This window comes from Diabrotica undecimpunctata, chromosome 4 (assembly GCF_040954645.1).
Source record: "Diabrotica undecimpunctata isolate CICGRU chromosome 4, icDiaUnde3, whole genome shotgun sequence".
Taxonomy (NCBI): Eukaryota; Metazoa; Arthropoda; class Insecta; order Coleoptera; family Chrysomelidae; genus Diabrotica; species Diabrotica undecimpunctata.
Window position 1 is genome coordinate 53,875,461 of NC_092806.1, and position 13,998 is coordinate 53,889,458.

A 13,998-nucleotide genomic window follows, 5' to 3' on the forward strand; every position below is an offset into this window, starting at 1 on the left:
TTGTCTTTTTACCATGCAACGACAAAATTTAACGTTGGATGGGATGAATAGAGCCGTGGGCCTCCTTCAAGCTGGTATGCGACAAACTCAAGTTGCTGGCCAGCTGGGTGTCTCACAAAACGTCGCAAGTCGTTTGTTGCGTCGGTTTAGAGACACTGGGAGTCCAGCCGAGCAACATCCAGGACGTGGTCGCTTTACAACTGTCGCTCAAGACCGATATTTAATTTTAACTGCCAGAAGGCAGCCAACAATCACAGCACCCGAGATGGTTAACGAATTACAGCTTTCACATAATGTTACAATTAGCAGCAGTATTGTGAGTAATCGTCTCCATGAAGTTAATCTTCGTAGTTGGTGACCACTGAGATGTCCACTTCTATCTAGATGCAATCGCGCTGCAAGATTAACCTGGTGTCAAGAGTTTCAGAATTGAACTGACAATGACTGGGCCACAGTTTTAGTGACTAGTCTAGATATGGATTTCATCCAGATTCTCGTCGGAAAAGAGTTTGGAGACGGCCCGGAAATGGAGAACGATTACGAAATATTCAAGAAGTGTATGCATACAGAGGTGGTACATTAATGGTATGGGGCGGAATCATGCTTGACGTAAGAACTTACCTCATTTTCCCACGTGGCTTTCTCACAAGTCAGCAATATTCGGACACTATTCTTGAACCTGTTATCCGCCCGTTTGCTGCTGCTGTTGGAGAAAATTTTTACTTTATGCATAATAACGCTCGACCATATGTTGCACATATTGTAACAAATTGGTTGGATAACGAGCGTATTGATGTAGTGCCGCGGCCAGCACAATCATCGTATTTGAATCAAATGGAGCATGTATGGGACATGCTCCCACGAAGAATTACTCCACATATGGACAATATCTACAATGAGTTTCAATTAAAAGAGCTTCTGAGAGAACAATAGACACAACTACCTCAAGCAGACATTAACAATGTGATTCGCAGCATAAACAGTAGATGTAGAGCTGTGATAAACCAACGTGGTGGCCCTACTTTATTTTAAGTTTATATTTTGTATTTTTGACATTTTATATATTTTTTTTTGCTCCAAGTTTCTGTTTTTTTTTGCATTTTATGGTTTTTAACATATTAAACCACAATTTAAATTACAAATTTTGTATTACTTTTTTTAAGTTGATTACAGATAAACAAAATATGTTTATATAAATACCCCTAGACTTTTGCGTTGTATATATATATATATATATATATATATATATATATATATATATATATATATATATATATATATATATATATATATATATCGGATCTATATAGGTCAAACTAGTCAACTGCTTCAATCCAGAATTCGCTCTCACAAATATGACAAGAACAACGTCACTGCGCGCACAAAATATGAAAGTGAGAAGAAGCATAAATTGGATTTTGAAAACATCAAAATTTTAAAAATAGAACAAAACAAAAAGAAGAGGGAGATATACGAATCAATAGCAATAAAAAGAAATACCAACGCAATAAATGACAAAGAAGATACACAAAACCTAAATAAAACATATTTCAATCTGATTTAAATAATAATAAATATAACACCATAAAAAGCTCTTAAAGTCATAACATATCTCCACTTTACCTTTTTCGAAATCATCAATGAATGATACGCTCATATAAAAATAATTATATACTAATGACAGTAAACCATGAGATATCAGATATCAACTTTTATTATGTACATTTTAGAATCTTGACAAAGGCAAGGGTTTCCTGCCGAAATGTTGATTGCAATGGAAATTAAAATCTAGTTCCACATGTAATATATATTTCATTGAACCTAAACCCAAGAAATACTAAATTTATATTATATATATATATATATATATATATATATATATATATATATACATATCCATTTTAAGTTTTTTATTCATATAGCTTTAAGTTAGTGGTTTGCTGCAATTGTACTTTTTCAATATAATTATAACCATTAATATAACTGATTTTATAAATTGTTAACTAAAATAATATTTTGATTAAAATCATCCAAATTCAAGGGCGATTTACTTCAACATTTTAATATTTGTGAAGAAATCTTGACCTAATTAAAATTTGTGAAATTATAATTTTTAAGGTTTTATTAAATTAACAATGTATCTCAGTCCTTTTGTATTTTGTAGTTCGTATTTTTACGGCTTGCAGTAGCTTTGTGTGATACAGTTTATATTATGTTGACCCGACTCTGGAAAAGCATTCGATAGGAGGACATATGAAGGTACAGGCATTGCACCATTCCACAAGGGAAATCAACCGGTTACCGTGCTGACGAGATTCGGGATAGGAGCCCGAGGGAACAGCGGAGGAGACACGTGAAAAGTCCCTGGATCTTCTGCATTGGACAGTCGAGTCGGCTACGTCAGGAACGAGGATTGGATCTATTTTATTGCTGACGATAAAAGAATTATTGAGTCTGACCAGTACGGGTGAAAATGGGAAACAATAAGTACGAAGTGTCTCTAAGATAGGCGAAATTGCATAATCTTGTTCGGAAAATAAACAAAATCGTAGAAGTTTAATCTCGAAACTGAATACCTAGTCAAAATTAATGCAAAATCTGTCTCAAAATATATTGTCGTGGATATTCTTCACCTAAATCACGGGTCGGCAACCTTTTATTATATAAAGGCCACAAATATTATGAGAATATTGGATATTTTTTAGATAAAATTTGTTTTTACGTTTATAATCAGACATTTATTTTTACTCGAATTTTAATATCATCATATCATCATCAATCAGCCTTCATTTTTAACGTCCATTGCTGGACATAGACGTTCCTTAAACTTCGCTATTCTTTACGATTTTGTGCTCTTCATTACCAGTTTTTGGTGATACGCCTGATGTCAGCCCAACGTGAATGTAGGTGGTCTTCCTCTACTACGTTTTGAGGCTCTTGGCCTCCAATTTGTAATTTTGCTCGTCCATCGTGAATCATGCATTCTCGCTACATCGCCTGCCCAGTTACATTTCAGTTCCGCTATGCGTTCCAAAACATTAGATATACTCGTCCTTCTTCGCAGATGTTTGTTTATTATTCGGTCCCTCAACGTCACTCCCAGCATAGACCGTTCCATTTGTTTCTTTGCCACATTCAATTTCGAAGCCATAGTCTTGGTTAGAGTCATAGTTTCCGCCCCTTTCCGAGGTCATGACCGGTAATACGCATTGGTCAAATACTTTTCTTTTGAGGCTAATTGGTATGTTGGCCCTAAGTGTGTCTCGCAGTTTTCCAAAGGCTGCCCACATTATAGTAACTCGTCTTTGTATTTCGCATGTTTGGTTATCTCTGCTGATTCTTATTCATGACCCAAATACGTATATTTCTCCACCAGTTCTACCACTTTGTCTTGAATAGTTAAATGGTTATTGGGGACTATATTCCTCATAAACTTAGTTTAGGCCCTCCTTCGAACATGCAAACTCCAATAGATTTAACATATATGTGGCTTCTCCTAAATTATTTGTGATAAGGACAATGTAATGTGCGAAACGGAGATAGTTAAGCTTTTCGCCGTCTATTTTTACTCCTCTCTGGTCCCAATTGACCATCTTAAAGGCATTCTCTAATGCCGTTATGAATAATTTCGGTGACAATGTATCTCGTTGCCTTATCCCACGTTTTATTTTTATTGGTCGGATTTTATTGTGTATCTTAACAGTCATAGTGGCATTTTTGTAAATATTGTATATAAGTTTACTATACCTGTGGTCAATCCTGATATTATTCATTGCTTATATAAGGCTGCCTATTTCGATCGTGTCGAACGCTTTATGAAAATCTATGCAAGTGAGGACAAGAGGTTTGTTGTATTCTATAGATTTTTTAATTAGTGTCTTTACTGTATGGAGGTGATCATTAGTACCATAATTTAATGATGTGATCAGAATGCTGCCTGCTCTCTCAGTTAATAAAAATCTAATTTTTGCTCCAATCTTGATGTCATTTTAATCTAATAGGTACAAAGTTAAGTAAGATTTATAAAGCTAATGCGATTTTTGAGGTTGTACTTGACATGGAAGTTTTTTAATGCCTACTTCCATTTTAGACGGAGAACTATTTGGTTTTTTTCTTGCTTTTTCTTCAAGCGTGTATTGAGCTGATTCAGTTTGCTCGTTAAATGAGTCAGAAAATCAAGTTGATAAATCTCTTACTTGTTGAATAGCTCTTAACGTAGCTTTTCTTTAATCTCCATAAAATTCCAAATATCTTTCCTCGGTTCAAAAAACCTCTTTAGAATGCCACTATGATTGAGCCACCTCACTTAAAAGTAACAAACAACGTCACCATAGTCAGCTTGGAGATCTTTCACGAACTTTTGAAGCTGACAGTGTGTGAGCCCATTTTTTCATAGACAAATGACAGTAGATATGCCCGTAATCGTTATTTCTTTCCAAAATAAAAACGTGGCGTACAGCGCTTTTTGACGAGCAATACAATGAGATATCAAGGGTGCAGCTGATACTTTCTATTTGCTAATGATTCTCCTTACAACATCTTTTTGATCGTATACGTCAAAGGTAACACTTATTAACTTTTCACAGCGTAATTGTAAAATCACCAAGGCTTGTTTCAAATAACGTAATAAATATAATTTTGTAGCATTTTACATATTAAACTGTACCGTTTTATAAGCTCTTCATAAACATTAATTATTTAAAGCTTTCGTTAATATTACTTACGAATAAGAGGAACTGTACAGTCTAAACATTTTAGTAATTTCAGAATGTCATGGAGTCTTCTAAGTACGTAAATTTCTTTGTTTTTCTGTAATTTCTAGAAAAAGCCTTCAGTGATAACTCGCTCGCTGGCGCTTCTTTTACAGTGATATTCGACGCTTAAATGTTTTGGCAGAAACCTAAGGATGGTATAAATAACACTGAATATTTGTTCTGGCATATCAGTTATCTCGGCTCTTTGTGTAGCGTCTTTCCCGAGAAAAATAAAATCTTCTGAACATTTTAGCAGTTTCAGAGAGTTATGAGGTCTTCTAAGTACGTGAATTTCTTTTTCTTTTGTAATTTCTTATTTTTCTTCTTAGTAAGAGTGGTATAGATAACACTGAATCTTTCTTGAATGTCAGTTATCTCGAAATTTGTAGTTCCTTATCTTAGACGCCATTTTCTTATTATTTCATCATCGATAATTTTAAATAAAACAAGGTTCAATTTGTCTTCCTTACCAAATTTAAAATTTGCCCCCATAGATACTCATACACAGCTGGCAAATGGTATTCTTGAAAAAACCTTCAGTGATAACCTAATCGCTGGTGCTCGTTCCACAGTGATATTCGACGCCTAAACCTTGTTGGTGTTTACCATTTCCTCTTAGAGGTAGTATCATTTTGGCTTTTACTAGATAGTGGTCACTTCCACATTCGGCTCCTCGAAACACTCTTACGTCATGCACTTTTATTTTAGATTTTTGTTTATGTTAGATAATTATTATTAAACTTCTATTATTATTAAACTAGTGTAATTCTGTTAGATTCATACATACGTATAATTGAAAACGTGGCTTTAAAAGAAGCGAGGTTACAAATATTGAAAATACTGTCAGAATTATAGAATATAGATTACAATGAAAGTACTCACCCAAAGAGAATTCTGCAGACAATAAAATGAAGCTTATAATAATTCCTACCTTCTTTTATAAATCTTAATTACAGACAAAAAATAATCCCACTACGTTTAGAAAAGTAGATTGACAGAAAGTAGGGAGACTAAAATGAAGTTAGCACGTATGGCATAGGACGTATGTCTATGATGGAATTAGCTCTTCTGTCAACATAGAACAGAATATTTAGTCTACCGGACAGAGAGCGAGAAGGCAAATATTTATTCTACCGGAAAGAAAGAGAAAGAGGGCTCCAACTACTTTATTGTAGAAAAAATTGTAAAAACGAAACTGAAGGTAAAGGAATTAATGAATTAATAAAAATATTAAAACTAAATAATTATTTAAATATAAATTAATAAAGATGTGACGTTTATAACGTTACATACTTTAAGCGATAAATCGGGGAAAATTTCAAAATCGTTTTTAAAACGCAAAACATGTAAATATGATAAAAAAATTAAATAAAAAATACCAATTTCTGAAATGTAGTAATCTAAATGTAGCAAATTGCCCAAAAGGCAAGACAATAAAGTAGTCACTTTTTATAGATATACTTCTATAGATATACACTTTTTTTGTGACGTTAATATTAACAAATTTCGTTAATTTTTTTTTCTTGTTTTTATTTTAACTTATTTTATTTCGAATTACTGTATATATAAAATAATAATCATTCATACTGAAACTGGCCCTTCTGACGACTGAAGCATGTGCCCTTCCACCAAACATTAAAATATTAAAAGTGTCCCTAGACAAGCTCATTTCTATTAGATTTTAACTCTAGTTTCGTTATGAATAAAACCGTCTTTTGTATCTGGATCAATATTGATTGCTTCGTAATCTCTGAACTTTATATTGTATGTTAGCTTATGCATCTTTTAAAGATTTTTAGCTTGTTTATTATTCTGATTCTAAGTGTGCTAACTGTTTTGGATTCCAAATATAAATAAATCCGTTTTCAAATTACCTTTTGATGATTGTAGACTATTACATAATTTAAAGCTACATGAGTAGGATCCTAATAGCAGGATCCTAATCTCGCACCTCTGCTAAAAAAGAGTCACAATTAAAAAAAAACGTTGTTTTGAGAAAAATGATGTTAAAGATTTTAGTTCAGTTGAACATGTATTTGTCAGTTCCATGACTAAATACAAGCTGATATTCTATTTTATTGTAAACTGGAATATATTAGCCTAGTGTTGTTGGTGCATTACGTCTCTCAGAAAGTTCAATTTTTGCAGTTAATATTAAAAAAATAAAAACATGCCAATATTGTGACACTTTTTTAGAACAAGATATTATCATCTTAAAAATCACGTTGTAAGAGTATAATAAAACCAACACAAAGAAAAACAGAAATAAACTTTTTTATTTATTGTTACAAAGAGTTATAGAATGCTGAATAACACTTGGAAATGTGATTATTCTTTACTAATTCCAAAAGATCTTTTTTTCTTATTGTCTTTAATTCTAAGTACACTTTTGTAGGCCTGTTGTAAGGTACTTGGAATGGTATTGTTTTTTTTTTCGGCAGAGATCTACTTGCTTGAACTCTTCATCTTTATATGAGGTTTTATAATAGAGGGTGGTAGGATTTCCTTTATTTAACGTAAAAACCTTTACTTCAGTAATCTTCAAAGATTTGATGCCTGTCATGCCTATATAGTCACACAATTTTTTAAGCGAATAAAAATCCAAATAACCGAATTCATTTACACGGTAAGGTTCTTCCTCTTTTTTGCTAAACGAATTATTTGTGTATACTGACTTGGCACATAAATAGGACCAGATTTTGAACTTTTCTTTATAGCTTTCTCAATAGTTGAATGAGTCGCCTTCATTCATACTATGTCCACTTATCTAATATTTATGGGTTATTGAACGTATTTTAGGGTATTTACCCAGAGCATAGCAAAGCATAGCAATTAAAAATCTATTTTTTTGTCGGCCACAACAATTATCTGAAAAGAAAACGAAGTTAAGCCCAGCTTCATTATAAGAAGTTCCCAGTTTTTTTTTCTATGAAATTAAGTACACATGAACCTATTTCATCACTCCTCCTATTTCAATGTCCTTCATGCCAAAAGTAGCATTCCGTTGAACCAGTTTTCAAATCAGACACCGTGAAGTTGTAGCAATTCAACTTCGATGTATAATAAGGAACAGATACAGTTCCTTGCGGCGTATTAAGAACTGCTTGCAAGTCATACGCTGATACAATGTAATTGGGATTAGCCTTCGCCTTTTTTTTTCTCGATAAATCTTTTTCTTCCGAATGTAATACATAGTTGTGTTCCACTATTTCCTTAGCTTCTCCTATGGCATTTTCATAAGCATCATACAACTCACAGTGATCTTTTCTGGGTAGAAAGAAACTAATGTTAAACTCTGTGTTAAAAATTTTTAAAAACATCACTAAATTTGCGTGCGGTAGATTTTTTTTCTGGCAATTTTATTTATAGTCATTAAATATCTCAGTTAAATTTTTGTCACCTTCGATGTATTCCCTATTGGTTTGCTTGCGAAGATAGTGGCTCTCAATACGAGGAATCGTATTGTTAGGTTGTACCACTTTTTTATGGTTTGTGTGTTTACCTCTTAAGTCTATTTCCAGGAACCCTTTGTCAGCTTTGTCAATGACCGTTCTTGTAATTCGATTGTTGATATTTAGCGTAGCCATAAAAAAGTATTTGCATACGCGAACTTGCTCATTACTATTTATATGAAAATAGTATGCATTATTATGTTGTCTAGGCCTCTCTGCACTGCTGTACCTGTACGCTGGTTTGACTGGTTTCATGCATTTGTGTATGAAATTTCTCTGTCTATTTATATTTTTTAGGGCCCAATATTTTTTAAAAATATCTTTCCTGGTATTTTCATCTATTTCATTAGAGCATTTTAGCCGGCATTTATCTCCACAAGCAGGTCTGCTACTCCTGGCAACAATAGGTTTTTGTGATTTAGATCTTGAATTATATGCTTGGCCAGAGTTTTGTAACTTCTTGGTTTTGTTACGTAACCAGTTTTCTGCCACTGCTACTCGCTTTTTCCCTCTTTTTTTAGGGCTGGCAATTTTGGTGTCTGCTGGATGAGTGTTTGCTGGTGGGGTGTCTGCTAGTTGAGAATCTCGTACTTCAGGTCATGATCCTGGTAAGTTTGCTGCTAGAGTGTCTGCAACTTCAACGTCTGGTACTTGAATGCTTGCTGCTGGAGTATTTACTGCTTGAAAGTCCGCAAGTGGAGTGTCAGCTAGCTTGCTTACATTGTGTGAATTCGACAAGAAACCATTACAACCTAGACTAAAACTACTGCTTGAGCTAAAACTATCACTTGATGTAGAAGAGTAGGACGAACTAGAGCTACTAGAATCTGATTCATAGTTTGGATCTTTTATGAAATCATCATCATTATTGCTTACGAAGTCCGAGATTTGGAGTTCGTCTTTCCGTTCTGGTGAAAGGTCAACCCGTAATAATGATGTACCAGGCTTACTATTATAGTTATCCATAGATATACCATAGTTTGCATTATCATAAGTAACAAGTGCTACATTTTCCTCTTCTAAAAGATGTCTTTCTGAGATTTCTGAAAAAGAAGAAACGTTATTATTGCTAAAATAAAAACTTTAGGTACGTTATTTAGGCACGCTATTTTTTTATTATTTAATATCAGATTACCTGAGATTCGCACTTGATCTGGTGCATAATGCGATTTTATTTTCTTTGCAAGGACCATAATTCTGCTTATCCTTGAACTCGATGAACTTTGCATGTTATGAAACCAGCATATTTGCTGCAACAAAAATAATAATAAATAAAAACAAGGAAGGATAACATACAGTCATAAACAAGAAAATAACAGCCAATAATTCTAAAAAAGCGGCATAATTAAAAAAGGGACGTCAGTGGATTTGAAAATCGTATGTGCCGGTTCTGCAAAAGAGTCATATTCCAAAAATAGTTTGAAAAAATATACTTATATATTCAAAAAAACTGGCTAAACTCAAAATATAATACTCATCCGTATCGTGCAAAAGTACTTTCCTCGTTTACAACTTCGAAAAAACTGTCACAACACAAAAAAGAACAGTATTTTACTTATTGCAATAATCAGATATAACTAATAATTCACACAAAAACTGTTACAATTCTAAATGTGACTCTTTTCAGGATTAAGCACTACGTGTAGACTGTTATAAAGTCAAAGGTTACACTGTAGCGGAATGCATGCTGAGCTAACCTGTAAAAACAAAAGTGTCACATCCCCATCTCGAGGTAAATATTTCAAATATAAGAGTGACGCTTTAATGGAAGAAAGTACGACTTATTTTAATACTTGTAGCATGGTCATCTCAATAATGACGATTTTTCAGTTGTGACTCTTTTTTAGCGGAGGTGCGATCTGTATTGAAATTTTCCATGTGTCTTAGAAAAGTTGTTTTATGCCGTAGCTCTGAGCAGTGATGTTTTAATAGGAACTTGTATTTGTTCTTATACAGCTCGGTGATTGTCTTCTGTCATGGTATATTCTGCAATAGATAATATCCTACAAGTACCACAGCATAAATTTTTCTTCTATTTATAAAAATACCCATTTGATTAAACAAAAAAGAACTGCCGCCTTGATTACTGCTAAATATAAGTCATTGCAGGACTTACAATAATTGATGAATTCGACCGTTACTTGATGGAAATTCATTTTATGTAACAATAAACCAATGAAAACTTTGTTTTCAAAACTTCCACAAAATTTATTTTAAACTCTTATCACTACAGCTGTTTCGGCTGATTGTCTTTCCCAAGTGATCTATTTTTGGCATGCGTTTACACTTTATAGTCTCTAATGACATAGGTTGAGGAGGGGAGAACTGTTTGTCTCAAGTTGGTCATTCAGAATTATCTCTGTGTTTTTTAATTTGTTGATTTCCATAGATTCTAACAAAGATAGCTAAAGGCCTTTATTTTGGATGTGAAGAATTTTAAATTCGTCATTAAAAAAATAATTATTATCTAGAAGGTGAAGTACGCATGTAGAATTTATTTTTCTATTATTGAAAGCCCTTTTATGTTCTACTATTCGTTTAATAAAATTTCTACCAGTTTGACCGATGTAAGTTTTTGGGCAGTCGCCACTTACAATACAATACAATACAATAATTATTCTAGACAACCACCAAATTTTGGTCGCAGAAGCACAGGTGCTTTATTAATCATCACACTACCATCAGTGGATGTTTAAAAAAATTATTTAAATTAAAAGACATTCCATCAATTTATGTTAGTATAAAGAAGATTTGCATCTAAACAGGATGTGAATGTCAGCGATATAAAATAAAAATTCACTCTAAAACGTAAACTTTACACGGTAAACTAAAAATAGTAAGACCAATTTTGCCCATAAATTTCCATCTGCTAAAAAGGTCATAGGATATCCTAAACCAATATATAAAAGAGTAAGAATAATAAGAATATTATTATTTTTGAGCGTTAAAATAAATAAAAAATGGTATATTAGCTTTAAAGGTCTTTAGAAGTTTTCGTCGTCCTCAAAATTTGTTTTAACAAGTTTTAACCCATATTTTTAATCTTCCCTTGTAGCAAAAATAAATATTGAAAAATAAATTCCCAGAGAATAATCCCAGAACGTCGCTGAGAGGGTGTACAGAATTAAGACCGTCTCTTAGGGTAGTAAAAATCCACTAAGCTTAATGTAAAAATTACATTCCGAATCCAAAACAAACGAGAATAATTGAAGCGAGTCAATATTTTATTAGAATTTTTTTCATTTTGCCGGCGGAGCTTCCTCCTTTGTTTTTCCGTCTTGCTCCAGCGCTATCCGAAGATAATGGTAATTGATGGAAATGGTAAAACACAGAATTCGAGTCAGTGAACTGTTCTGCGATTTGGTGAATAATATATTTTCTTAATAACTTGTGTTAGTATTAAGAAATTGAGAAAAGACTTAATTACACGGATTGTGCTCCCAATATTTGAAAATGGAGAATTAATTACTAGACTAAAATAAATTAAGTCAAAGCAAACATAGTTGAAAACTTATCGTATAGTGACCTAAGATGCTCTTTCAACGTACTGTTTCACCTTGATGTAGTGATGAGGTTTATGTACGTTACTACCAGAGCACCATGATATTGACAACACGTAATGTAAATGTGTCGGGATTACAGTTATCTGCGTGTCTTAAATAACTCCTGCAAACAGTCTACTAGAGGTACAAGATCGTACTTTATTTGTCATTTAATCTTTTAGTTATATTGGAAGCTCTGTAGGCGTGGACCCTTATTTTTGCTATTCTTGTAGGACTCTAATGGACAAAAAGCAGTAAACATAACGGAAACTACAAAAACAACTCAAAAACCACTTCCAAAAAAGATGTACAGTAGGCTAAGGAAGAGTTATTAATCAACGCAATAATTAAGCCACAATTGATTGTAATTACAATTATATTTTAAACCAAATGAATTTGACGTTTCGATTTCCATTCCGGAAATTTCCGTTCTCAAAAAAAATATTTTTAATAATTCTGGAAATATAATGGTATGACCAACGAGTTGTTGATAGGTTATATCTTTCAAAATTGATATATTTGGCCCCAATCTTGTAGGAATAGTTGAAGACATTTTTGAAGGTGGTGTTTTTACGCTCAAAATATCAAATTTTAACAACTGATTTTCCTGTTTTGTTGAGTTATATGCTTGTATAGTGTGTATTGTAGTCGTAGTTGTGTAACATGAATTATAATATAAATTGTGTTATTATAATACAAGTATCTATTACTTTTTATTAGTCCTATTAGTAATTACCAACAATAGCGGATCAATTGGAAGTGAAGAGATCGCATACAGCTCAATACATATGCAATACACAATACACAATCATACAGTATGATGCAAAAGTATGAAAAAAAAACATTATTTCAGAAATAGACGACTTTCAAATAGAATCTTAAAACTCGCCAATTTTAATTCTTGAATGGCCGTCAATTACGATATATATTTTGAATATTACATCATCAGTTTTGGCGTAATGACGTAATGAACGATTTATTTTTTTAAATACAAACCGAGGACACGAAACACTCCATTTTTTTTTATTAAGTAAACCGCGTCAACCATGAAAGGTTATTGGCGGGGAAGAGTTGTACAGAAAATCAGATGTTTGCTTATAACAACTAATTACTATTGAGAACTTAAGTCTATTTTTATATTAGATTGTACAATTTAGTTAGTTTTAGAAACTTAGTCACTTTATAACATTAACTATAGTTGAGAGCACTGTTCAGATCACTTGGTAAATCACTTTGAAGTCGTTCCAGGTGATAGAGTGGGCAACTAACAATAATGTGTTCGATTGTCACAGGAATATAACAAACATAGCATAGTTTTTGTTTGTACGAAATATTTTCAAAATCAATTAGGACGGAGTTAGGTACAGTAAAATTGTCTGTAGGTGCAAAGTAAACTTGTCTCCGAAAACTAAGTACATAGCTGTATTGCGGGTCTTGTATTCTAACTCTAAGGAACGAAATCGAAGAGATTAATTTAAAACCAAGATTGATTAAGACTGTTCGATTATGTCATCGGGTATAGATGGACATACGTTGGATAAAACTAATCTATTAGCGGGTGTTATTAGTTTACGTGCTTTGATTGTATGTTCTCCAATTTTAATTTCACCATGTTGACTTAGAAAATCATCTACGACTTGTATGCTTGAAAGGTAGATGCATATTCTTTCGTTTGAAATTTTGGATGAGAACAGTACATTTTTTGGATGGACTATAGTTCCTACTGCAATGGTGTACTCTTCTGTTCTTATTTCATTTACTGCCGGTAAAATTATGGCCTCGTTTTTTGTTGGGAATTTTGTTAATGGTTGTTGCTTAGTGGTGGTAGAATAAATAATGTTTTGCTGATCGGGATTAATTGATGGACCCCTGTACTCAGAAGTACCACCTGTCATTTTGTCAAATTTAATCTTCTATCTTTTTTTTTAAATTTAAATTGAACTTTAATTTCAATACTGTACTTACAGCTATTAACGGACCACTGTACACTGCTTCTATATATTTCGGTTTATTATTTAAATTTACACTTTTTCTTCTCAAAAACTGTAAAAGTTGTGGAGCTCAAAGTATTTCGACTTGTTACCTGAAATTTCTCACTCGAAACACCTTTACAAAAAATGTCTTCCCGAGTATGTACACCCGAAAACATTTAAAATGTCTCCTAATAGCTTTTACAACGCTGTATTATTCTAATATTTATTTCTATAGGCTTAACGAAAATAATAAACTTAGTAAAGTAAAATGTAATTA